Here is a 25,110-nt window from a genome sequence, read left to right as displayed (position 1 = left end):
AGAAAGCGCAATACAGCCTCCCGTTTTTAAAGGCTGCCTTTATACCACCTTTATTTGCGGTGGTTAATTTTTAAATTGTTTTGACTGATATATAACTTTCTGGAATAGGTCTATACCATTAGACTAAAAGCTAGTTTTGAACAGCTGGCTGTTTCATGTTTGTTTCTTAGTATGTTGAAATATATAAAATTGTAAAATATTTTTTAAGTTCAGTAAAAATGCTATTGCTATACATTGAAGAGACGTGACATTGTTATGGAATTCAGGAATAACCTTTGAGCGATTGTTATGGTGTCCTCAGAATTGTATTTTAATTGAAATAGATAAAACAGTATTAATCACAGGATAAGAATATATGCTACTCTTCCTACCTCTGAACCTCAGCATTACTTTTAGCAATGATAATGTTCAGAAATGAACTTTCTAAATAGTGGAGGGATGTCCTGGTTTTCTGTTTTTTTGAGGACTGTTTTTTTTTTTAAGCAAATATTGTATATTGATTATTCTGTAAGAGCAGGTAGCATTCTGTACAGAGTATATTGTGGTAATGTTAATAAAATATGCACATTATTTATCCTTCAGAAAACCAGCCATTTCGTAGGTGGCAATAAAATTTGCAGAGTATAGTTCACCTGAAAAAAAAAGGCCTTTGCATGAGCTTACGTTGTAACAGAACTGACAGTGGGCAAAACTGAAGTACACTATATTAGAACAGTTTTTAAAGGCAAACTGTGCATTTATTCTGGTTGCAAATCACCATTTCTATGTCAATATCCATGGAGCTCTTGATCAAGCCATGTTGGAGTTCCATATTTATGCTTTGATCTAACGTGAAGTCAATAGAAAAGCTTTTATGGATATTATGGAGTTAGATTGAATCTGTATGAGAAATTTGAGAGAAAAACACCTTTATTTTTTAACACAGTATAAAACATGTCACACACTAGTGATATTCCCAAAATGTGTGGGATTTAAAGAGTTAGCACAGCTCTTCTACTTTCATGATTACATACTAGCACTATTAAGTTAGTTGATAAAATTCCCACTGCCCTTCAATTGGATCATATCTTTTAAATACCTATGAACAACCTGACCCCAATGTTCTTGATTTGAGAATACCTTTAAAGTTGCTGATATAGTTATCTAAATAAAAAAGTCCAATAAGTTATAAATATATTTAAAATAACATAATTGTTAGAAAAGTAAAATTGAAGACTGTTGTGTATTGTGAGGGACTATAATCTATAATTCCATCTTTGTTCCAGAATGGCAATATCTTGCACCAGGAATGTAGTACTTCTGCATTTTGAAATTATTCTTCCAGTACATTCTTATCTAGAGAATGTCTGTAGTGAAACCAAGAGCTTTTCAATGCAACCAGTACAATTTTTTTAAGGATGATATGTGTCTGTAAGCACATTTTCTGCAGTGATTTCAATGTACTTTATATTGATGATATAGTATTAATAGTATCAATATACTATTAGTTGATAACTGATTAGTTTATTAGTTTTTCTAAAATAATCACTGATACCAAGGTTTGAGGAAAAGTTAATCAGTGCACCATGTCTCTTACTCCTTTGAAAGAAAACTTKTTTATGTAGTAGATAGCTTAAAGCAGTCAAGGCAGTGTGTTAGCACACAGTCTGGGCCAGGCTAATGAACACGGCGTGAGCAAAGGCGTTCCTCCGGTATTGGTAGTTAGAGCAGGGCACCTTAAGGAGTTAGCTCAAGCAGGAGAGGAAGAAGGCAGAAAGGAGGTGCTATACCCAGCCCCAGAAACTCTGATATTGCAAGCTGAGTGGAAAGTGAGCAAAGGATCTGGCTCTGATGTGTTGTTCCCTGTGTGTTCAGGGAAATAGAGGTATATACCTTCCTGTAAACAAGCCAGTCTGCAGAAAGGAGCAGTTAATTCCAACCCCAGCTTTCTCTCAAGAGCAGGAAAAGAAAAAGGAAGAATTTTACCTTAACCATTGCAGCTGCAAGGGTAAGAAGGACTTTCATGTGAGTTTATGTGATTCTGGGTATTTCAGCTTTACTGTGTGTTATGATCACTGGAATTGCAACCTTCCAGGGGGAGACCCTCAGAAAGGCAGTCCTCTSCCCAATGCAGCTTATATGCTCAAAAGCAATTAGAAAACTGTGTTGTTAAGCAGCTACACTTGGGAAAGTTATGCTTGCTTCTCTTGGTAGTCTTGATTTTTTCCGATTGACACGAAGGTTTTGGCGTAACATGCATTCTAGTTATGTGTAGAAGCAATGGTTTCTGTGCTCCTTATGCATTACTGAAGAGTTTTTTGCTTGATCTCTGCCTTCAAACTGCAAAGGAAGAGGGCAGTTAAAGCAGCAGACTTGCTTCTGCTGGAGTGAGAGAGATCAGGAGAAAGCCCATAATGAGCAGGGCTGGGCTCTCATCGCCAATGGATGCCATGGAGCTTGCACTGCCTTGTCTGACTAAGGCCTRCTAATCTGTTTAGCCAGGGAAAGTAGAGCACTACCAAGTTTCCCCGTGGTTATTCACTCTGCTTGTCCAAGCTGACAGGATTCTACACAACTTGTGTTTCAGCAGAGCTCCAAAAATGCCTTCTTTGTAGCTTGCCAAAATAAGCTTTTTCTCACAAACTACCATAAAGTATTTTGGATGGAAACAAACTTGTGCTTTTGCAAACAAACATATTTTCCATACAATTTATTTCATTTGTGTTCAGGGTATTTACTGAAGTAATTTTAACTGCTGTGGACTGGGTTATCAGCTAGTTTGAATCAATATGGACTTGTTTGTGGTGAAATATCCAGCTCTTTGTATCTTGTGGGGAGACTTGTCAGTGCAAGCATTTACTTCTTGAATTTGTTCTTGTAATGAAGCATAGTGGGTACTCCTCTCACTGTCTGTCAGGATCTGGAGCTTTATGCTGAACACAACGTTCCCTGGAAACCCACTAGCTTTAGATACCCAGCAGCCACAGTGGGATCCACATGAATGATGGCATGATGCCGTAAGCAGAGGATGAACACAAACATACTYAGCGCTCTTCACAGAGGTGGCTCTAAGCTGGAGACTACAAATGAGGACCTGAGAGATCATCTTCTTGCTTCTCAACTCCTCCCTGTCGAGGGGAGAATAGCATTTGTAAGGAATGTCTGCAGAGTTGTCTTCCATTCTTTTTGTCTGTCTTTTTATCTGAAAGATACAAAGCCTCTAGATTATATTAACGGAAAATCTGTAGTCTATAGAAGGCTACAAAATATAGAAGAATATAGAATAAAGAAGGCAACAGAATATTAAAGGCTATATTATATGAAGGCCCAAATTATAAATTTAAAAACAATGCAAAATCTTTATTTATAGGTTTGGATATCAGTCATGGTTGTTGAAGCCAAGTATGGAATTGTTACCTGAGTTTGATAGACTAAAGCTGGCATGGAAATACCTATATTTATTGCAATTCCATCTTTAGTTACTTTTTGCTTTTAGACGTGCTTGTATTTCCTTTAATTCTGCCCAAGTCTGAGTGGGAACCCTGGGTGTGTTTTAGATGCAGCAAGCAAGAACAATGGAGGGCTGAAAGTGGAAATTCAGTGTTATGTAACTTAAAAGTCTGTTCATCAGTATTTATTAACAGATTGCACTTGTTTTATTCTCCTGAGTAGGAATCTTACGTGTTTTTTATATTTTGCCTACTGATGTTAGCATATGTAAATGCTTTTTGGTTCAGTTTATGACTAGTAATCTTATTGGTACTGGTGAAAGATAATGTCGGCTCCTACTTGCAACGAATATAGCCCCATGTGTTTGTGTAGCTCCGGACATCCACTTTTCAATAATTTACAAACAGTTGTAGTTTTTTGTTTCACTGGTTGGTTAGGAGATAAAATTTTGAGAACAGATAGGTATATTTTGTACAAGATGAAAACATATGCAATGCCTTTTCAAGTAATTGGGKCAGAAATAAATAATGATTCAGAAACTTGAATAAACACATTCTTAAATAACTTTAAGCATCTTTCAAGTCTGTGGGACTATTTGTGTGTTTAAAGCTAAACATTCTGCTTTAAACAGGCATGTATACCTGAATCAGACCCTCAGATTATGTCATACGGTGTGAAAAAAAATCTTTATTTCATCTTAGTCCCTTCAAGTCCCCCTATTGCACTGTAGTTAAAGAAAATCAGATATAAATACTGCAGCAGGCTGGCAACCATATTGAAGTTACGAGTTAAGACTAGAGAATGACGATGTTTCTTGAAATGGCCTTATAAAAGAAGCAGCAGAATATATCTGGCTGCTAACAGAAAAAACATTAGAGAGAAAAGCTTAAGATCGGTAATTTTTGAATGTATATAGCAGGGGTACTTTATAACCAAATTGTAGTATGTMAAGTATTTAAGTTGCATAGAAAAGATATATTATTTTACAGACAAAGTTGGTCTGATGCCTAAATATACCTTTCTATAAGTATATAAATATATAAATTTCTATGTATCTTTGAATCATCTCTCATACATGATATTTTATGAGATTGCATTGTCCYCATGAAACAAAAGAAAATGAATGAAATATATTATTTTAAAAATATGTTTGGTATGTAAAGAAAATGTTGAAACAGTGAAAGGTTCTGAATGCAGAGGTAAGGTAAAAATTACAATGCATCTGAATGTTGAAGATCAGCTCTTTAAAATTTGGATCTTTGACCTGGAGTAAAAAATACATGAGTAGAAAATAAACAGTTTATGTTATCTAAAAGTWCCTTTCTTTTAAGCCCTTTTTACATTTAATATTTACATTTGAGAAATTTCTGCTTTTTGAAAGAACTRTTTTATATGAGGAAATTGTGACATATATCAGTGGTATGACGCATCAATAACGGGTAGAAGCTGAGTATGACTAATGTAAGGGTTTGAGCTATTTCATTTCCCTATAATCAGTGAGGCAGATATTTAAACACAGAAGCTAGAATTTGTATTAAAAGAGTTGAATGATTGCCTTTTGAAAGCATTTTGAAAACTGCTTTTGAAAGCAGTTTCTATACTCTCAGGAGAATAGATTCTAGTTTTTCCCTCAGGCAAAGGTGTCATTTTCTTCTATACTTGCTTTTGGTTTTCATTCTTGCCATATACTGTATCTCTACTTCAATATTTTTATTTTTTWAAAAAAGGTTCAAAAGTGTATTTTAGTTTGGCAGCCTAACTTGACAACTTACCTCTGAAGAATAAAACATTTGGGGTTCATTGTTCAAACAAAAGCCTGGAAAAGTCTGCAAATGTTTCCGCAAAACTCTCCAATTTAAGAAATGTACAGGAAAGTAGAAGAAACTCCTTTGCCTTCAGTATATTTAAATGGTTCACTTTTAAAAGTATAAATAGCATTTGATAAGATTCCTTAATGAGATCTGCATTTCCTTTCAAGGTATTTTATCTTCTAGAAGTTGATAAGAGGTTTTCAAGAATAAGCACTGCATGGGTCAAGGCCTCAAAATAGATAAGGTTTTTGTTTGTTTTTTTTTAACTCAGAAGTATGATGGTTCAGCTTTAAATTGCTGTTAGGGGAACAAAATTCCTTTCTGAACTGTTATAGAGCTGTAAAACATCTGAACTTTTAAGAGACTTGGCTTAGGCATCTAGTACTTAGGTATAGCAGGGGCTAACATGTAGATAAATGGCTTTGTCAAGGTGGCTCAACACACCCCAGTTGGGTGTAGCTTCAGATACAATCAGTGAGGAGAATTAGATGTTGCCAGAAGTGACCTAGGAAGATTAGAGAATTTCCTAGAGATAGGCAAGAGCAAACCCTTTTCGGGAGCCTTATGGCTGTCTCAGTCACCATTTCTCAGACTCAAAACTGAAAGTAGTAGAAAACTCCTTTTTTGTAAGAAGCTGGTGGAATGCTCCCCTGTGAGGGGTACCTCTAAGCATTCGTCTCCTCTCAGCCTGAAAATACTCAAGGCCAAAACCCGTGGGAGTGCTCTGGAGCAAGAGTTGTGAAGAACGAATGTCCTGAGCTCCTGCTGAAGTCCACACGCTGGGCAGCCAGCAACCTGCGACCTCAGAACACCAGGCGCGAGAAGGGGTTGTATTCTGCAGCCTTGGAGTCGGGCTGCACATCTGGRACAGACTCAGGGCCTAGTCTCAAACTACTATGCTATACGTTTGCAGTTCGTGAAACTTAAAAACTTACTTGCACAAAGAGCGTACAGACTAAGGGCCTGCTTTTTACTCTCAGAAAGCTAGTGGGACTGTACTTTTGAGTAAAATTCAGATACATCTGTGTAGAACACAGCTAAATAAGTAAACAGAAATAAGTGAAACAATTTTATCTAACTTTCCAGTTGAGTTTTGTAAAGGCTTATTCAGGCAAATTAATAATTTTTTAAATCTTACTGTCCTTCTTGCTGTCATTTAGGGAGCTTGAAATTTTCATCCCTTTCCAAAATTTGCCTTTTGAAAACAACACAGGAGAGTAAAAATGGGGATTTGAAGGAGGAAAACTGAAGATGCAGACACAATGATTTAGCAAATTTAATGGCTATAGTGAGGACAGAAGATTTTACTTTGTCATAAAGATAAATTAATACACCTCAGCACTGAAATGAATAGGATTTTTTTTCAGAGGGTTTTGAAACAGACCTTAAAATAGCAACAGGGCAAGGAGAATCAGCAGGATCTATGGTGCGATAGCAGAAGCAAGAGACAACAAAAGAGATGTCAGAAGGTGCAGAGTTCTGCAGCATTTTAATGGTAGAGATAAGGAGTGAAATACTGCTTTGTTGAAAGAAGATGGATTTTAGTAAAACAAGCCTTTCACAAAGAACCTAATCCAAATATTATTCCAGTTTATATTCCCTAACAGTGTAACTGTGTTGAAATTATAACAAGATAATCATAATAAAGCTAACTTTATAAGTTCTAGGTAGAAAAAAAAAGAAAAAAAGAAAAAGCTCTTGGTAAAATTAGTAGAATCAAAAGGTAAAGAAAACATCATTGTGTAGACTGACATGTATCAATAGTAAGATTTATGGCCTCTTGCAGTAGGTGCTTCATGTATGTTATATTGCAGTTTCATTTTCTTAGTAATTCAGTTACATGTGTGTATTTTTATTGTAACTTAARTGTACTTATCTTTTAATCATTAACTATTATACTTTGTTGAATTCATTTTTATTCTTGGTTTACAGTGTTGAAATGGTCTTATGTGCCAGTAGACTAATTAGAGATAAATACATTTACATTGTCAAGGAAATTCATCTGTGGTGGAAAGTTTGTTTTTCCGTGTGACATCACTGCTTTTCAGGTGCTGGTAATTGTAAACATCCCTTGTTTTCAATTCCTTGTCCCCTTAATCTCATTAGGAGAATATCAGACGTTAAATCTTTTAAGTAGCATTAGAGTGTGTTCATCCATAACATACGAGAATGCCAGTCAGTTCTTATCACCTACCCTTTGCATAATGTTTGCTGTTTTGCAAGTTACTGTGCTGAAAAATGAGATTAGATTCCATGAAGATTTTGCTGGCAATGGTCGTGGAGAACTGAAAAAAATTACTATTCAAAATCAGACTGTCAATGTAAATTAGAGAGAAAAAGAAGATGCACATGGGGGAGGGGGAGAAGACACCATCTCACACTGCYAGATTACCACTCTTGACAAAGAGGACTTCAAGCCTGAAGTCTTGTGTATAAGAGGGTCATGGTGCAGCTAGCATGATCATTGTACACATTTGTGTTGTATGCAAAGTGGTAAGATGTAGACAGTAAGCATGCAAGAGAAAGCCATAGCATATTGTTGATACACTATCTGATTTTTCAGCAGAAAAATATTGCATTGTTAAAATAGCTTTCATCTGAACCCATGACTAAATTGAATATAGTAGTTTGTTTTCCTTTAGGAAATAGCTCATTTCTTACTGTTGTCAGTTTCTACTAATTATAGGAAAAAGATTTCATTTATTGCCGTTCATGCTTGTCTCTTCTTCCTTTCTCTTCATTTCCTTTTCTTTTCTTTCAGACCTCTTTAGACATCCATTCTCACTACCTTCCTTTACTCAGTCTTGCATAGAAAAACTAATTACTAACTTCTATAATATAACAGGCAAAGAAGCTTTATACTTATCATTTCTCTAGTCAATGTAGATACCTTTGCTTTGCTGTCTGTGTGCATTTTTTGTTGAGAGATTGTAGTCCATCTGAGGCAACTTTTCGAACTTAATATAAAGACTGAGGCATTTTGGTTGTACTCTGTGTAATTTAAAGCTTCTGTGTGGGGACAGCAAAAAAAACCCCAAAAAACAACAAAAACAAAAAACAATGAAGCAAAAAACAACAATAAAACCCACCCATATAACTATTGCTGAGCCGGTGTTAGAGATAGCTGGCCTGCTTGTGGTGTTCCTACTTAGTTTTACAGCACTGATGATGAGGTTCATGTCTAGCCTTCCCTAGCTGAACATAGCGCAATAGATTACTCCTGGCTAGGGAAAACAAACAAACAAACAAACAAAAACAGAAAAAGTATGGACTTTGGTGATCCCTGCAGCTCCTTGGAAGGAAAATTTCTGATTATGCTGTAGACAATAYTAGAGAGAGCAGGAAAAAGAATAGACATAATTGGGGATCCTTTACACAAGCTGCTGAACACAGGTGACGTCTGTAGGTGTATCTGGCCCTTTTATTTGTAGGCTATGCTGCACCATCCGAGTCTTCTGAAGAAGATGATGAAGAAAAAAACCCTGTTGATTATTATAACATGGACTTTCGTTCTACAAATATTAAAATAGACCTTTGACCAAACAAAACTAAAAGTGAAAAGTTTGTGCTCTGGCAAATCTGTAAGTGCCTTAATATGAATTTTGTTTTATCTATAAATCCATGGTTTATGTGTATATATAAAACATACTTTTATAGACGAAGAGTGTACCACAAGTAATTTGATACTGTGCCTATTTTGCAAAAGTATTTTCAGATTGGACCTAGTCAGTTTAAAATCATGGACCTTACTGCTCAGAGTACAGATAATTCATGAATTSCATACCATGGAAAAAAAAACCTAAAATTTTATCTCGTAAACCACCTGGCTGCAGTTGATAGTAAAATCTATTGTTAACCTCTTTTTTGTAATATAATTAAAACACTGCTGAATTATCTGTTTAGTGAGGCCTGGCTGCTCCCTGAAAGCACACCCCTTTGTGTCAAATAATCCTAGCCTTTATAGATGGCTGTCCATGACAAGGGCTGTGAAACCTTGTTTAAAGATTTTAAGATCTTAATCCCTTTCCTGATGAGACACCCATTGCTGAAAGCTGGGGGGGAAAGGTCCATCTGTCTTGCAACATATGTGTTTACACTGTAAAATCAGTAAATACAGCAGTGTGCTCATAGTGCCAAGAGTTTCCTTTAGTCATAAATTGAGATACGTTGTTTTGTTATTGCTGCTTACGTTTACACACATCTGAGAGATGAATATTATTAATTACCTAAAAAGGAAAAAGATTGCAGCTCAAAACAAACTTCTAAAAGTGTAAAATGAAAACTCCCACATTTTGAAAATACACTCAGTGAATGCAGAAAAGTAATGTTAAATGAATCGCTTGCATGTGCTTCTATTTTGCACATCAAGGCCATTATGCAGTTCTCAGTTTGCACAGTTTTACAATGGAAGATTTGTTTTTCACACCATCTACTTTTATGCATATTATTTACATACCTAAGTTAGCAGCCAAGGCACCCTTGGGTTATTGGAGATGTAGGCTCCTAACCTACTCCTGTTTTAGACCCTTGTGTTGGATGCTTAAGGGGAGATCGAGTAGCTGTCCTAGAATAAATCTACTAAAAGAAGAAGAAACACAAGTAGAGCAATATGAAGTACCATAAATTGGGACAATATGTGGCCGTATGGTTAATCTGTTTCTGATACTGAAAATCATTTAGCTTCTTGGTATGTTTGTATTTCCATTTAGAAAATCTATTTAAAAAACCCACTTCTTTATTATGCACAATGTTTGTATAACTGTGGAGCCCTAGCCACAGATCCCAGTTATGGAACATGATCACTTGTGCAAGGTTCGTTCAGATTTTGGATTACTAGTGTTCCTTAGAATTTAGTTTTAAGAGGCGATTTAAGTGTTAAAATAGTCAAACGGGGAAGACCGTGGAAACAATATGATAATTTTGAGCAGTTTGGCAGACAGAACTTTTTTTTTTCTTTTTTTTCCCCCACTATATGACATGCAAAGGAGACTTTTCAAGGGGATTTGAAAGAGGGTGACTGAGTAATGTTTGCATGTTTACTGGAAGCAGTTTTCACACAGAGGTAGTATAAAAATACTATCTGAAAATATAAAAGGCGATAAAGAATGGCTTATAGGCTGCTTAGAGCTGGGAATCAGTCTTCTAAATAGTGAATAAGACATAGATTGTTAGGGACAGTGTGAAAGGTTCTTAAAATGATAYTTGATAATACTATGAGATAAAAAACAAATTCAGAGGGTTGAAACTTTCATTAGCTCACGTTAGCAGAAATACTTATTGTTTGGAGAAAACAAGCAGTTTGACGGGTTTCTGGGTAGTAGTCACCCAGGTGCTGTTATTTCAAAACATTGTGATGAAGAAGATTCTCTACACTATTGGAAAGCCAAGAAAAGAAAAACAGAGAAAATCTGCACATTATGTCTGCAAAACAAGACAAAACTTCAGAATAATTCTAATTACAAGAGATGTTTTATGTTCTACTTCTAATAATAATTTCTGCTATAACTGAATATGTTTGTATCATGAAGACCAATGGAAATTACCTGGACAATTCCTGTTTCCAGTAACAGGCTTTTTTAGAGTATATGTGTACATTCCTCTATCCAGGCTTGCTCCTATGCATGGTGCAGGAGAGAGAGGGAAAGAGGTTGATAAAACAGATACCCCTTTGCAAGATTAAATTAATTGAGATTAAARCAAACAAAGAGCTGATACTTGAAAAAGTGGTGTGCAGTGAACAGAGCAAAGCAACCTTGGATGGTTTTGAAGGATTTCTAGTTCTCCATAAAAAGCATGGCATTCTGCAATGGATGAAAAGAATGAAAATAAATCTACTACAAAACAGCTGTTTCTTACTTTGGATGCAGAAAGATGAGAACACCTGAACTGGTAGGTAGCAAAGAATGCCAGTTATGTTCTGATCTACTTTGGTGAATAAAAAGATAATCATCAGTGAATTAGAAGAGATGTTGAAAGCTCAGTTAATTATAGAAATGAGGAAATTAGAGTGCTGAATGTGACTGTTTCTGATTCACYTGTTAGATTAAAAAAAGCTTCTTTTTGTCATCTCTGCTTTTGGTTTGGGTCTATAATGATATCAGACATAGGAATTGTGGGTTCATTTTTAAATAACTCCTCCAAATTCAGGTTTTGGTGTTGGACTGGGGCATGACCTGGAGTGACAATTTGGTTGGACAGTGCAGGATCCAAAACATATCCGTACCAGCACATCCAGAGGCAGGAACAGGAACTCAAAACTCCACACAAGWGTTCACTTTTCTAGCTCTTTCTTGGTGCTTCACTTCCCTGACACTTTCCTTGTGGAAGTCACGAAGCTTCTGTTTAAATCCGAAGGAGTTACTGAAACTCAGAAATTGTAGAGTATATATATATTTTTTAGTAACATATGCCTGTACGCATGAGTAGAAGGGAGGGGTACAATTTTTATATTGATTCTGTTTTTATTACATATTTCTATGAAGGTCATGTTGCATGGAGCATGAGTGATTGTTGCTGCTGATCATGACAGCTGAACAGGTGAACAATGTTGCCCGATAAATTAGAAATTTTTTTTCCCAAAGATTTTTTTTAAAAAAAAAAACACTGTAGCTTGAGATTCCCCGTATCTTATTTTAAATCATGATTAAATTTGCTATGCTGGCAGCATTCGAGAGAGAAGTAGCTCTACCTTTGTGCATGAACTATTAAAAGCCTAGCCGCAAGTTTGAAAATCTGTTCTTATCAATGGAATTTTGGGTTTCCCCCCATATTTAAGTGGTTCTTCTGCCTCAGACCTTACCACACAGCAGGTCTCGGGGGCTTCCACACACACAGATACATGTTGAAGGAGCTTTCTGGGGAGGGGTATGTAGTGATAGAGGGTCAAGGCCTGAGGATCATGAACTTTTTGGTAATGTTTTGGCTGGTACCTTATTTAAAGGGCAATTTTGAAACCCCTTGTGTGTGTAACCCTTCATTAGTAACGTGGCCTTGAAGAACAAGTTAGGTTGGGGTCTCGTTTGATTAAACTAGGTTTGTTTCAGCCAAGTTTTAGTGCAATAGGGACACACTTTGTTTTTGAATTTATTTTAATTTTTTTTTAAATCTCAATATTTTTTACTCTTTCTTTGACTACGTAGACAGCAAGTGTATGCATTTAAAGGTCTACACAGTTTCTTTCAAAGCTGAAAATAGTATCTTGGGTTCACATTAAAAAAGAATTTTTGATTTGTCTTACTTGTTTATATGATAATTTTAAGTGAAATCAACTTCCTTGCAGTGCCTGTTGCAGTTTGGAAATTGGTTGTGAAAGGACACTGGAGTTGCTGGATAATTTACAGAAAATGGAATATTGACCGTTTGCCAAAGAATTGGGTGAAATAGAAATCTAGCTTACCTCTGGGACTGAGATAGTCACAAAAGAGGTTCCAAGTAACTTAGAAAGTGGTTTTGTTATTTTTTTAGGGTATCCAAACATACCTATTACATTTCCTGAATTTGTGGAGGTTCTTTAATTAGCAACAGTAACCATTTTTTGTATATCCAAACATATAACAATAAATAATCCCAGATGTGAAAAATACTATACTGTTAGATTTAAAGAGCAACATTTCAAGACCTATCTGCAAGTTTACAGAAAAAATATATGTGCATAACAAAGTCTACCTCCTTTTCTCTGCTGTCTTTTAACTGAACTCTTTTGGGGGGAAGAAAAAGAAAGACTCATGAGCAGAGTGATTTGCTGCTCTYGTATGAGGCAGATTTCCTGCTTAAAGGGTAATCGTGTATGAATTCTGTATAACTCAGGTACCTTTTGCTAGCATACTGATACATTTCCAGGTGTGAATTCTATCTTAGCCAAACAGACTAGCAATTGCAAAAGGTGATACCTCCAGGGAGTTAAATGGAGAGAAGGAGAAATATATTCCCAAACTTTCTTGGAAACAGAACATTTCCTCACATCGTTAGCTGAGGTCCTCCTTAGTATTTTACTGTTATTTTTTAATCTGAGGCCCAGATTGCAGTCAGCCCAAGGCAAAGTATATGACAAAAAAATAGAGAAGAAACATTTTCTTGACTTTTGCCCCTCTGTGTAAGGTTTCCTGTAGTACAGGGACAAAGGAGTGTTAAGCAGAGCTGGATCCTCTGGCAACATTGTCTTTCTGCAAAAGGAGAGGTGGATGYGGGGCCATCTGCCTGGCTCAGGCATTCTGCTGGGAGGGAGTGTAGGGCAGAACATTATCATGCTGGGCTGTGCCTTTAAACGCCAACCCAACGCAGAAGTATTTGGAATTAGGACATGGTGATGACTTCAGTGGATAAAAATCTACCAGAATTAGCCTGGAGGTCCTCATTATACAGGGAGTAGGGAACAGTAAAAATCAAATCAGCAGAGATAAACTGCACAGATCATTTCTGCTGATCAATAACAGGCTTGTGCAAATAACCTCGCTGTACAGCAGCCCATCTTTGTCAGAGTCAGCAGGGAGCAAAGATTAGATAAACTATAAGACTTTTACAGAAGCTTAGTGCATAGAAAATGTCCATCACTCCACGATTTGATCACAATATAATGAACATTCACTTTGTGCATGTGGGCTATAGGAATTTATTATGACTATCAAGTGTAACCAGCTGTAATAAAAATAAACAATATTATCTGATGTGGTATTTCCCAATGCAACATTTGCCATTTCTGAGATATGGCAAATTTTAAGCTGCAGACTGCATTTTGAATTCTTGCATTGCTAGAGAAATGGGACTGTGGTTGCATGTGGAAATCCCTTGTAAGGTATGTCAATACCAATCTCCTTAGTCAGTGTYGTTTCTTGTCCAGAGCAGATTTTGCACAATTAGTTGAAATAAATACTGCTGTAGAAACCAGGATATTCCAACTAATGCAAAAATTTGACTACAGTTGCCTCAAATACGACAGTAAATTGTTCTTGCTGATACAAGGTATCAGAATGTATTTCAAAATAAAATTGCTGTAATGTAGAAATATTAATTCCATTTCAATTCAGGGTAATTTCTTCTCAGGACATGCTGTTTCGGATGTTGTTGTTTTGGCATGATATTCCCTGCTTGCTATCTTCAGGCTTGTGCCTCTGAGATCTCGGCACCAGGCAACTCTGTTGGCTTCTCATTGCCTTCATAGCACTGTCATGATCTCAAACTGTTCATTTGTTCTTTTGTATTAGATAACACTAATGCTTAGAAAATAAGCAAAGATATTGTTGCCTTTTTTTTTTTTTTTTTTTTTTTTTTTTTTTTTTTTTTTTTTTTTTTGTAGTCTAGGACTTACGGAACCAGGATGCTTTATTTGATGTAGTGTTATTACTATACATTTTAGCCAAGGTTAATAAAATGGAAATTTAATAGATACATTAAAATGTCTAGGATAGCGGCTAAACATACTAGTGGGCTGGAACATTGACCTTACTGCACTTAAAGGCTGTGAGTCAGACTCCTGACGCCACAAGACAGAGTGAGAGAGGAATGCATGCGYATGTGTGTATTTATGTAATTTGGAAATATTTTTCACTGCTCAAAATCTTTTTGTGCACTAAAAGTCATTTAAGCATTGCTTCAGCAGATGTAAAAACAAGATTGAAGAAGCAGAATTTTTTGTAGTTTAAGGTTATTTAAAATTTTTTATACTTACAATCGTCTTGCACTTTGGTTCATCAGTGGTTGAAATATCAATATCAATTGTTTTTAGCTGTTCAGTTAGAGTAATAAATGAAAATATATCAGAGGTGAGGCATGGACTGTTCCTTTGGCCATTAATCTCACTTTTTTCTCAAAAGGTTCTCTGGATTTGGGCCTCAGTTCTGGTTCATATAGAGACACGTGTCTGCTGCTCTAGCAATGGGAAGGTGCCAGAAGATGGTGTGTTTCTGAGAGTGCTGTAGAGGCAATGGGCTGCCCCTGSGGTGCCTGTGAGATGGCAGCTCTTCCGGCCCCCACAACTTTTGCACTAGGTTATAGCACCATGAATTACTTTGTCTTTGACGAAGATTTCTTTAGGACACTGATGTGCTGTAATGTTTTTGTTGCTTAGGCTAGCTCTCTACTCTGGATTCAAGTTCATTATGGAAAGTGAACATGATAAGTGAATGACAGAAAACTAATGCCTTGAGGCTTCTGCTCAAGTTGAATCACATGTGATTATTTTGAGATCTTCTCATGAAGGAATTCAAACAAAAAACGTGAGTTAAAAACTTGGAAATTGTTTTTTTTTTCCAAATGGCTCTGTAAAAGGACAGCTGTACTTTATCAGGATCAAAGTTCTGACTGTAGCAGTTGCCTCTTCTGCAGGAAATTTTCCTCTCACTGAATTTGCTGAGTGGGTTTTCCTGGATGAGGAGGACGGCAGGCTGGGCTTTGTGGTGTGAGTGTGCCCTGTGGATCAGCAGGACCCGTGTGTGCAGCTGGTCGGGCAGGGACCATTAGTTTATGTGCAGGCATCTGCGTGTAGGCACAAAGGAATTTACAATCAATGGAACTTGATTCCAAGCACTGCTGATACTGCAGAATATGTTTTATATTCTTATATGAGACTTAAATGCCCCACATTGCACTGAACTCTTCAGTTAGACAGAATGTGGATTGTCCCGCTCTCTCTGGCTTCAGTTCAATGAATCACATGCTTATAATTAAGTTTATGGTTAGAATCAACATCTAGATGCATCTAGGGCTTGCAGAGAATATAAAAAGTCATGGCAGTAGTCATTTTCTTGTGCAAGGCAATTCAGCTTTCCTGAATATTAAAATCACATATGTACGTATCCTCATGTGTGTATTCATGCTTATATGTGGAAAAAAAAATTAAAAACTGGAACACTACAGTATCTTCAGTTTCTGGAGGCTTTCTCATTGTTAGTATGCCTTTTTTTAGGAGGAAACGCTGGAAGAAAGCAGCAGCAAAGGTGAGATATGGTAGAGTAAAATTTGAAGTTAGATTGGGAGCAATGTAMATAGTTTTATTCAAAAATCTCCTGAAAACTCAGCTCAGGGGATATCACTCCTGAAGAAGAGTCCAGATAATTAAAAATATATATATAATTACAAGAAGATTGAATATTCATACCTTTGCTGCCTGCCTGACATACTGAATAGCAGGTGATACTGGAATCATAATTATTTGAGATACTGTGTTATTGGTTTAGTCTGAGAAATAATAAATATTCAAGAGGAAAATGCTTAAACTATTTGCTTATCTGTCTCYGTCACATGAATTCCATGAGAAAAGCATCAAACATGACAGACTACTGTTTTTATAACATGGCTATCAGTAATAGGCTAAAAATATGTCTTGCGATTGAAGTGTTAAGTACTGAATTGATTATTTTTATTAGCATTCACAGCTATTGGGAGTTGACTTAATGATAGCTCTGTTGCAGTAGCAATCTGGAAAYATTTTCAAGGATGTGCACTTTTAATGGAATAGCTGAATTTCACTCTGTGTGAGTGGTAGGTATTACTGAATATCATTGACTGATTATCTGAAGTTGTTCTTCACTCTTCCAGAAAACAGTGAAGTTCAAAGCATGCAAACTGTTGAAAGTAATGTGTCCTAAGCTCTCTGTGGCAGCGATTTTAGTGTTTATGTGTGGATATGTAGCACYGCTGAAATTTGGTATCTAATACAGAAAATGGCCCGAATATACCGCTGGGGTTGGTTAATGCTGAAGTGTATGCCTGTGAGGAGAACTCTTTCCTGGCATGTGTGGACCATAACTCTGTCTTATGCTAATCAAGCAATCAAGCAATTCTTCAATTCTAGCTCAGCATAAAAACCTTAAGCTGGAGATGAGGGGTTACATGTTAAGGCACTTGCACAAATGTMTTAACGGAAGAAAGCAGAGCTGTAGAGCCTAAGAAGGCGTAGTCTCTTTACAAATATCTTTACTTTTGTAAATCTGCTTCTTGAAGTGCTTCACAGGCTATTGTGTAAGCGCCAGCACTGCGCTCAACAAGATGTCAGCTCATCTCATCTGCTGGAGCCACCAAAGGGCATTCACAYCGCAGTCAGCTTCCCTCTCCGAGGGAAGCCTGATGTGGCACTGTGGGATTTCTCCTCCTCTTCTCAGTCCCAGTGCAAAGTTAAACCTGAGAGCTGCTATCAACATCCTCCTCTCAGATAGTCATTAGTGGCTCCTAGCTGAACCCCAGGAGTGGAGTGAGCTAACTTGTCTGACCATGTCCTAGCTAGAGTCAATTATAAAGTTGGTTATAAGGTCTCAGTTATAAGCCAGTAATTACCACAGGAGAGGCAAGCAATTTCCTCGACTCCTTTTCAGTTGTGTCTCCTCCTTCGCTGAGCTGGCAGCGGAGCATCCATGTGGCAGCGTGGCTGGGTCTGGGGACTGGCCTGCTGCCTCCAGCCAGCTCCTCGGCTCCAGTCAAGTATCACTCTGCATTAGGCTCTTTGCTATGTGGGTGCTCCGAGTTTTAAGTGACATGTTCAGGCTGCACCAAGTTGACTGTAACTTGGCCTATGTAAATATGTAAAATATCACAGCACATGAAACAGGCCTTTTGCTTTTGCTAGGACTGCTGTTTAGTTGAAGCAATATCCAATTCTTGTTTCCAGCAAGTGGTCTAAGGGAAATTGTTAGATTTTTATGATGTCTACTTTGAGCTAGAAAATCACTAGGCTATGCAATATCACTTGCAAAAAAGAAAATGGTACAGCGTGTTTGCATCCAAGCTTTTAGAGAATCTCCATTAACTTCCTGTTTTTTTTTAAAAAATTGAATTAGTTAAATGGTATATATGTGAATCAACAATATGTAGCAAATCTAATGAATTTATATTGCTTTCTTATATCTGGAGGAATGACAAAATGGAAAAAAATGCTGGAATTTATACATTACATTCTTCAATAAAGTATTAATTTCCTCCATTTTTATGGCAACCTCCAGATAAATATAAAAATTATGAAACATCTGCTTATAAAAAGTCATCTCCTTGCAGGCATCTTTTTTTTCCTCTTGTTTGAGCTGCCTAAGCAGAATGAGAGACCTTTTTTAGAGGTAGGAGCAATATTGTAGATTGAATTTTCAAAGGCAGTTATGTACCCAATATTGCAGTCAAATTCTTTAAAGCGGTCAAGCAGCTTGGATATCCCAGCAGAGTGGGTTTGGCACTTCTGAAACACCCCTATATGCCCCTGTATAAATATCAGTAGGCATCTTTTTCAGCAGGATTTTTTTTACCACTCTATGTTGTTTCAGGCTGAGTTTTGTTTGGTTTACTTTTATATAACACTGGTTTTGTAGTTAGCAAGCAATTCCATCATTTCTTGAACTCCCACCATTTGTTTTCTCTGTCCTTGAGGCTATCAGAAGTATTAAGGCAAGGAGATGATAGTTTTATTATATGGGTTTGTGTGTGGAAAGGAAAAAGAGGAACTCCTAGACTTTCTTTAACTGTCCCTGAAAAATGATTTTCAGTAGACATTCTGTGSAACTAATAATGTTGAGTAAAAGTACAAATAAAGAAATGACACAACTTAAAAGAAAAGCAAAAAATAATAACACGAAATTGCTCAGCCATTGTAGACAAATGTTTATTAATTGAAAAAAGCTCTTTTTAAAAAGGAAAAAATAGCCTAGTACAATGGAAACTAAATGCAAAAGAGAAGCTTTTAAGCATAGATATCAATGGAAAATTATGCACAGAAGATTTTRTACATGAAGCAAAGGGTATATGTTCTGGAAGTACTGCTAATTATTTTATTTTTTAATTGTTTAGAAGATATACAGATGATATCATGCAGATGAAATGTGGAAATAGCATGGAACTGAAAYGTAAATGTGAGTACTTAAAAATATTGTAGTAGCTGGCAGGATATATTTTATCTTCAGCCTCCTGATGACAGGAGGAAAGATACGGATTAGATAGCAGTATCTCYTTTTCCAGTTAAATCTATAGTGGAGAAACATGCTGTACATAGGATTTCTAGACTTTCAGTGTTTTCTAAAACTCCTTTTAGAGGCTCCTAAGTATGACCCAGTGAGACACYGGTTTCTTAATTGTCAGTGAAGTCTATTGGCATGTAGGCCATTGAGGGACTGCTTTTGATACTTCAGTTTGATTAGCTTAAGAGCTGATACCAACCTCATGCTTTTCCCCAGCCATTGTAGATTCTTTAGATAGTRATTTTGGAATTACCATGAAGAAACAAGAAGCTAAGGGGAAAAAACAGAAGTACTGCAGTGCGAAGCTGTATCTTTTCTGAGATTTAGACAGTGAAAATGTCATCAACCTGTATGTGGAACCATTAATCCAGAGTGAGCTTGCAGCAATACAAACTTCTATCTATCTGTGAGTGAGGCCAAACAGGAAAGAAAATGGTAATGATGAAGTTGACCCTTTTACATCCAATGAAGTAGCTTTGATACGGTCAACAGAATTTCCCTGAGGCATGTGAAAAAGGAAGCTTAGTTTTGCAAAGGAAGTGGATCAAAAATGAGCAGTGTGTTTGCAGTTAGTAAAGCAGCAGAGCAATATAACTACTGCTTTAGGATAGCATAAAAGCATATGCACTGTGCAAAATCCACAAAACTGTCAGGACCTATTGATGTGGGAGGAAGAATATGTGGATGTATTCCTTTATTAATTCAATAGATAATCTTATGACYGCTGACTTGTCTTAGAGACTCCTGATTTCTTCTTTTTTCTTTCTTTAAGGCTTYTGTAAGCCTATTACACCTTACAAAATTAGGGTTTGTGCATCTGAATGGGTCTCAGATGAAGCTCCTAAGCCAGAAGATCAATGGTAAAATGATCTTTTATGATACTTCTCCAAATGAGATAACTCCGCAGTGTTATGAGTCAATTAAGAAGGACAAGCATCAGGTCTCAATTCAGATAATTTATATGATAGCAAATTATGTTACTCAAAGATGGCATTCCTAGTTTTTGGTGCGTTTGTAAGCAGTGAATTTCAATGCAACATATATGCATATGATATCTTTTTTGTACCTCATTCTCAGATACTCCATTTTTGTATTTGTGAAATCCTTTCATWCAGCTGGGGTAATACTGCCACTTTTGAGAAAGTATTGTGTAAATAGCACACGTAGAAGTGACAGGAGAAAACACCCTTTTTGTACATCTCTGYGCTGTAATTTATTGTGTAATCTGTAGTTTCCAGTATGAAAACTAAGGCATGTTTTTCTTTGCATTGGCTATACTAATTCAGCTGCATATCTGTACCATAGGGAGTGCTAAATGAATAACACTGAATTTTGAAGGTATTCATGCAGAGGAGGCATGAACATAAAATATTTTCTCTGTGGCTTTTTAAAATAAAATGCTATATAGTTCATGAGTAATAGTGAAATGGTGCCAATTTTTTACTAAACTGGTATTAGACTGTAAAATATTCAGAACAGGAATAGTAATCTAAAGAGCCAACTGTGGTTATAATTTGTATGGTAGTTTTATGCAGTGGACTTTTGGGGATTTTTTTCAAAACCCCATGTGAGCCTTGCAGGGCTCCCTGTTCAGCATGCTGGCTGCTAGCAGTCCACTGCACTGGGCTGATCCTCTCCCGAGGCTGAGGCCTGTAATGCAGCGCTGGGGATTTCGTTCCTGGACTGAGACCTCCTAAAATAAGTATTCGTATTAGCAGTCCATATCACCAAATTTCAATTCCTTTTTGGGTTTAACTGAGTGTTGAAATCATTTTAAGAAATGGAACTTAGGATCCTCACTCCTGTACTCATTTTGAAGGTTTTACTGAATTTTACAGCTGAAAATACTAGTTAACCTTAATTGTAGGCAGAGCTATCAAATGCTCATATGATTAAAACAAACTTTTAATAACTTTCCATACAACTAAATTAACAAATACTTGTGTAAAGGAAGTGCAGTAGTGAGAATTACTTGGATGAGAGTCTAACCAGGGAATGTTTCTGTATTTACCTCACTGAGCTCTTTCAGGTACTAAAATGTAAGAGCTTAAAAGCTGTTCCCAGTGTCTTTTTACAGCAGCTAAAGTTTGCCCGAGCTATCTGGAGCTAGCAAATTGAAATATAAGGAAAGATAGCTTTGACCTGAAGCCTGGTTTCCTTTTCTACCAATCTAATGTGGAATTTTTGTTGTTCAATCTATCGCACTCCCTTCTTTCAGTTAAAATCTCGTATAGTATTTAAGCTTCCTAAGCACCCCATGGGGATATAATCAAAGAGAAAAGAAGCTTGGGAAAGAGCCAAGAATGTTTCCCTTGCCGCTGGGTGCCACAGCCCTGCTGCTCGGTCAGTGGGAATTCAGCTTGAGCGTGAAGGCCTGCACTCGGCTTTTACCTTTTAGAGGACTTTRTTGGTAATGATACATGGGAAAAGATTTGATTTAGACAATAATTTATTTTTTTTCTAAATAATGTAATTCAGGTAAAAAGTGCTTCCTTGACAAAGATAATACTTTTAGTGAGGTTTACTGGTACAGAGTTTGATTCAAATGTGACCCTTGAAGAAATTGAGGTCCAGCAAAATACCTTAAATACCACTCCATTTCAGTGATGCCCACTACTGTTGCTATATTTTAAGGTCTGACAGCATTTCTGTTATAAAACATCAAGAGTTTGTAATTTAACTTGGCTATAAAATCTGTTCTGGGTTTGAAACATGCCGTGCATATTCTGTGTTTAACATTATGCTTTAGCTTAAAGAATGGAGAAAAATGTCTCTTCTCCCTACCTCCTCYCTATTTTAAACAGTTTCTATACTACTGAAAAATATAAATAATTACTGATACTACCATTGGACAAATAGCTTTTGAAACAGTTTTGAGTGTTGAAAGTTTTCAAGGCTCGTGCAAGGAGTTTAAATTTTAGTTGAAATTTTTTTCTTGAGAAAGAAAAATGTTGTGAAGTTTCTTTACAGAATCTTATTTTTTATATCTCTTCCATTTATRGCATGACATAACAACAAGGGGGAATTTATAGAGCTTCATCGTTATCATATAGCCTTTGGATGTGGGATACAAAATAGGTGTGAAAATCTAGTAATTGCACTTACAATTCCATTACTTGGCAATCTTAAGATGACACATTTTACTTAGTGCTTACATTTATGGCCTTTTCAAATTACTTCTGTGAAGGATGAGCAAGTAACTCATAAGGAATTATTTATCTGACAAATTTAGCTTTCTTTTTTCTTTTCTATTCAGGAATTACCCATGAAAAGCTTATAGTTTGACCTGGTTCGCTGTTTAAGTTTTTTTTGGTAGACTTTCTGTTCTTATTCTACAGTTTGTGCAAAGCTTCTCTGTTCTCTATATCATTAAATATTTAAAATATCTTTGTATATTTTTGTTGCATAGCCTATGTGTATGTATATACATACCTACCTAATGCAAATAATAATTTTCTTCCAGAATGCATAGATTATTTTCAGTGATGCTATCATGACCTTATTTCTATCTGTGGCTTATGCAGATGCAGCAGCCTACAGAAAGCTAATCATTATTAATGATCCACTCATTTTGACCTTTCTTTACTTTTTAAGATTATTTAAGTYTGTGGATTAGTTTCTGAATATCAATTGTAAGGAATATCATCAGAAACTTTTTTGAGGGCTTTTATATTCTGTAGTGTTCTATCAATGTTTAAAACTAAAGGAGCCAGTGTTATAGCARCTTGCTAGAACATTTGCTCACTCCGTAAATAGTCTTCTAATAACCATCCATTTGAAGAAATACAATTTGAATGTTATTTCCTACAAGACAGATTGCAACAAAGCAAAGTTGACTATTTCACAGCTGTATTTTTATGTTTTTCAGCAAAGCCCGAGATACATTATTCTTGAAGAATAGGGAGCCATTCCAGAGCCATTGTTATATACTTTTCTTTAATTTTCTTAAATCAAATTCATTTTCTTTCCCCTTCTGGTTTTCATGAATGAAGTTTCTGAAGAAGTGACTTATTAGCAGACAGGATATGAAATACATTAAGTGATTCTTGTATGATGCTGTTTTTACTTTGAAATGTTAAGTATAGCTGTATACAGTGAGCATGTGTAAATTTTATATATGTATATATATGTATATTATTTTCTCTGAATAAATTCTCCAGCAATATGTGCTGATTAGAGAAATATGAAAATTTGAGGAAGACTTAAGTAAGATGCTTGTATAAAGAGATGATATGGAGGGCAGCAGCAACTTCTGGTGGGACACCAAGATTTTGCTTTTGTCTATTTTCAATTTATGCTTCTTCCTAGACCAAATATWGGAATAGTTGCCACAACTACTACATGTGTGGGTGTTGGGTGTTCTACTGTGTTTAAAATTAGTTTCAATACTTYACTGGACACATACTAGCATAAGAAGAATAATTGAATGTCAAAATCAAATATGATCATGAGAAAAAGTTATTTTCTGTGTATAAATGTATGGTATGTAAACAGCTGGGCTAGATGCAAGTCTTTACAGATAGACTTTCTCAGAACAACATGCAATACCAACAGTATGTACAGTGGTAACTGCCAGTTCTGGAGAATAAAGATCCATCTTTTAGCTGTACTTCCGCAATACTGAAAATGTTATTTCACAATAGAAAACACACATATACATGCATACATTGTGCTAGTTTCTTCTCATCCTCCAGGAAGTTATTTTTTGAAAATGAATGGAAGGATGTAAGTTGTTTATGATCTCTTCTGCTTACTGGTTCCATGTTTTTATTTACTCACTGGCAGATGTGAAATCTTTGCTGCTTATCATGTAGTATGTGTTTGGCTTTGAGGGGATGGGAACTCTGAGATCTAAGCTTAGCCAGGTGAATGCTGACAGAGCAGTAAGAAACCTAGGTAAGCATTAAATCTGCACAATTACTGTTCTACTGATTTAGGAAAATATAAAGTTTGGAAATATGCATGCTAAGGACACTGGAACATTGATGTGCCTTAAAAGTTCGGCACAATTTTTTCTTTCTATATAGGTATTATTATTTGCAACAGTGGTTCCGTAATGTATATGAGTATCTAGTTTTCTGGAAACATTCAAATTCTTTTATAATATGGTATATGATTTTTTAAAAAATGTGATTGTAACATTCCAGTTTATACTTACCTGCACAGTATTCCTTCAAATGCTYTGAACTCAGTAGTAAATACATTAATGTATAGATTACTTTAAAAGATACATATTTTATTAATGCAGAGGAATTTTTAAAMATATTTTTCATCTGGCTGTAAGTGACCTCTTTTAATATATATGGCAAAAACAAATTTTTAAATATTGCTGAATTTAACCTTAAAATTCAAACAATAGGAAAACAAGTTACTATAGAATCTAGAAAAAAATAGGAAATTTGATATTTTGGATCAAGTCTTTTTAACTAATGATATTCTCCAAAGGGAAGTGAGCTTGATGCTGATATAAATCTCAAGTAGCAACACTGAAGTTGTAGAGTTATTGTGATTTTACTCTGAATTAGTTGCAGCCTATATCTGCCCAATAAGGTAACACTGACTGCAGATTTTTGTCTGTGAGATCACTTACTTCTTGCCCAACAGAGTGCAGAGGACGTGTAAGCCTGCGTTAGCTGTCCACTGGCTCATGCACGCAGGACCAGAGCAGAGCATGAACTGGGACCAAGAGGGAGCTCATGTTGGATGGATTTGCATTTCAAGTCCTGATCCAGTGGAGATAATCAATATTGTGTCTAAAAGCATGYACAAATAGTCTCAGTGTGACTTTTAGGCAAATTAATGCCAGTTTAAGTTAGAGCAGCCATAAAACCTGAGGAAGAGCCGTTCTCTTTGCTATGAGATCAGTGGGGGATGAGGGATGGGGAAGGGAAACCTGTGAAGCATCTCTGCTGCTCTCTCTTGGGAGCACATCTGTTCTGGAA

This window comes from Rhea americana, unplaced genomic scaffold (assembly GCF_003343005.1).
Source record: "Rhea americana isolate MKP2758 unplaced genomic scaffold, rheAme1 scaffold_105, whole genome shotgun sequence".
NCBI lineage: Eukaryota > Metazoa > Chordata > Aves > Rheiformes > Rheidae > Rhea > Rhea americana.
This window is presented reverse-complemented; position numbering follows the sequence as displayed.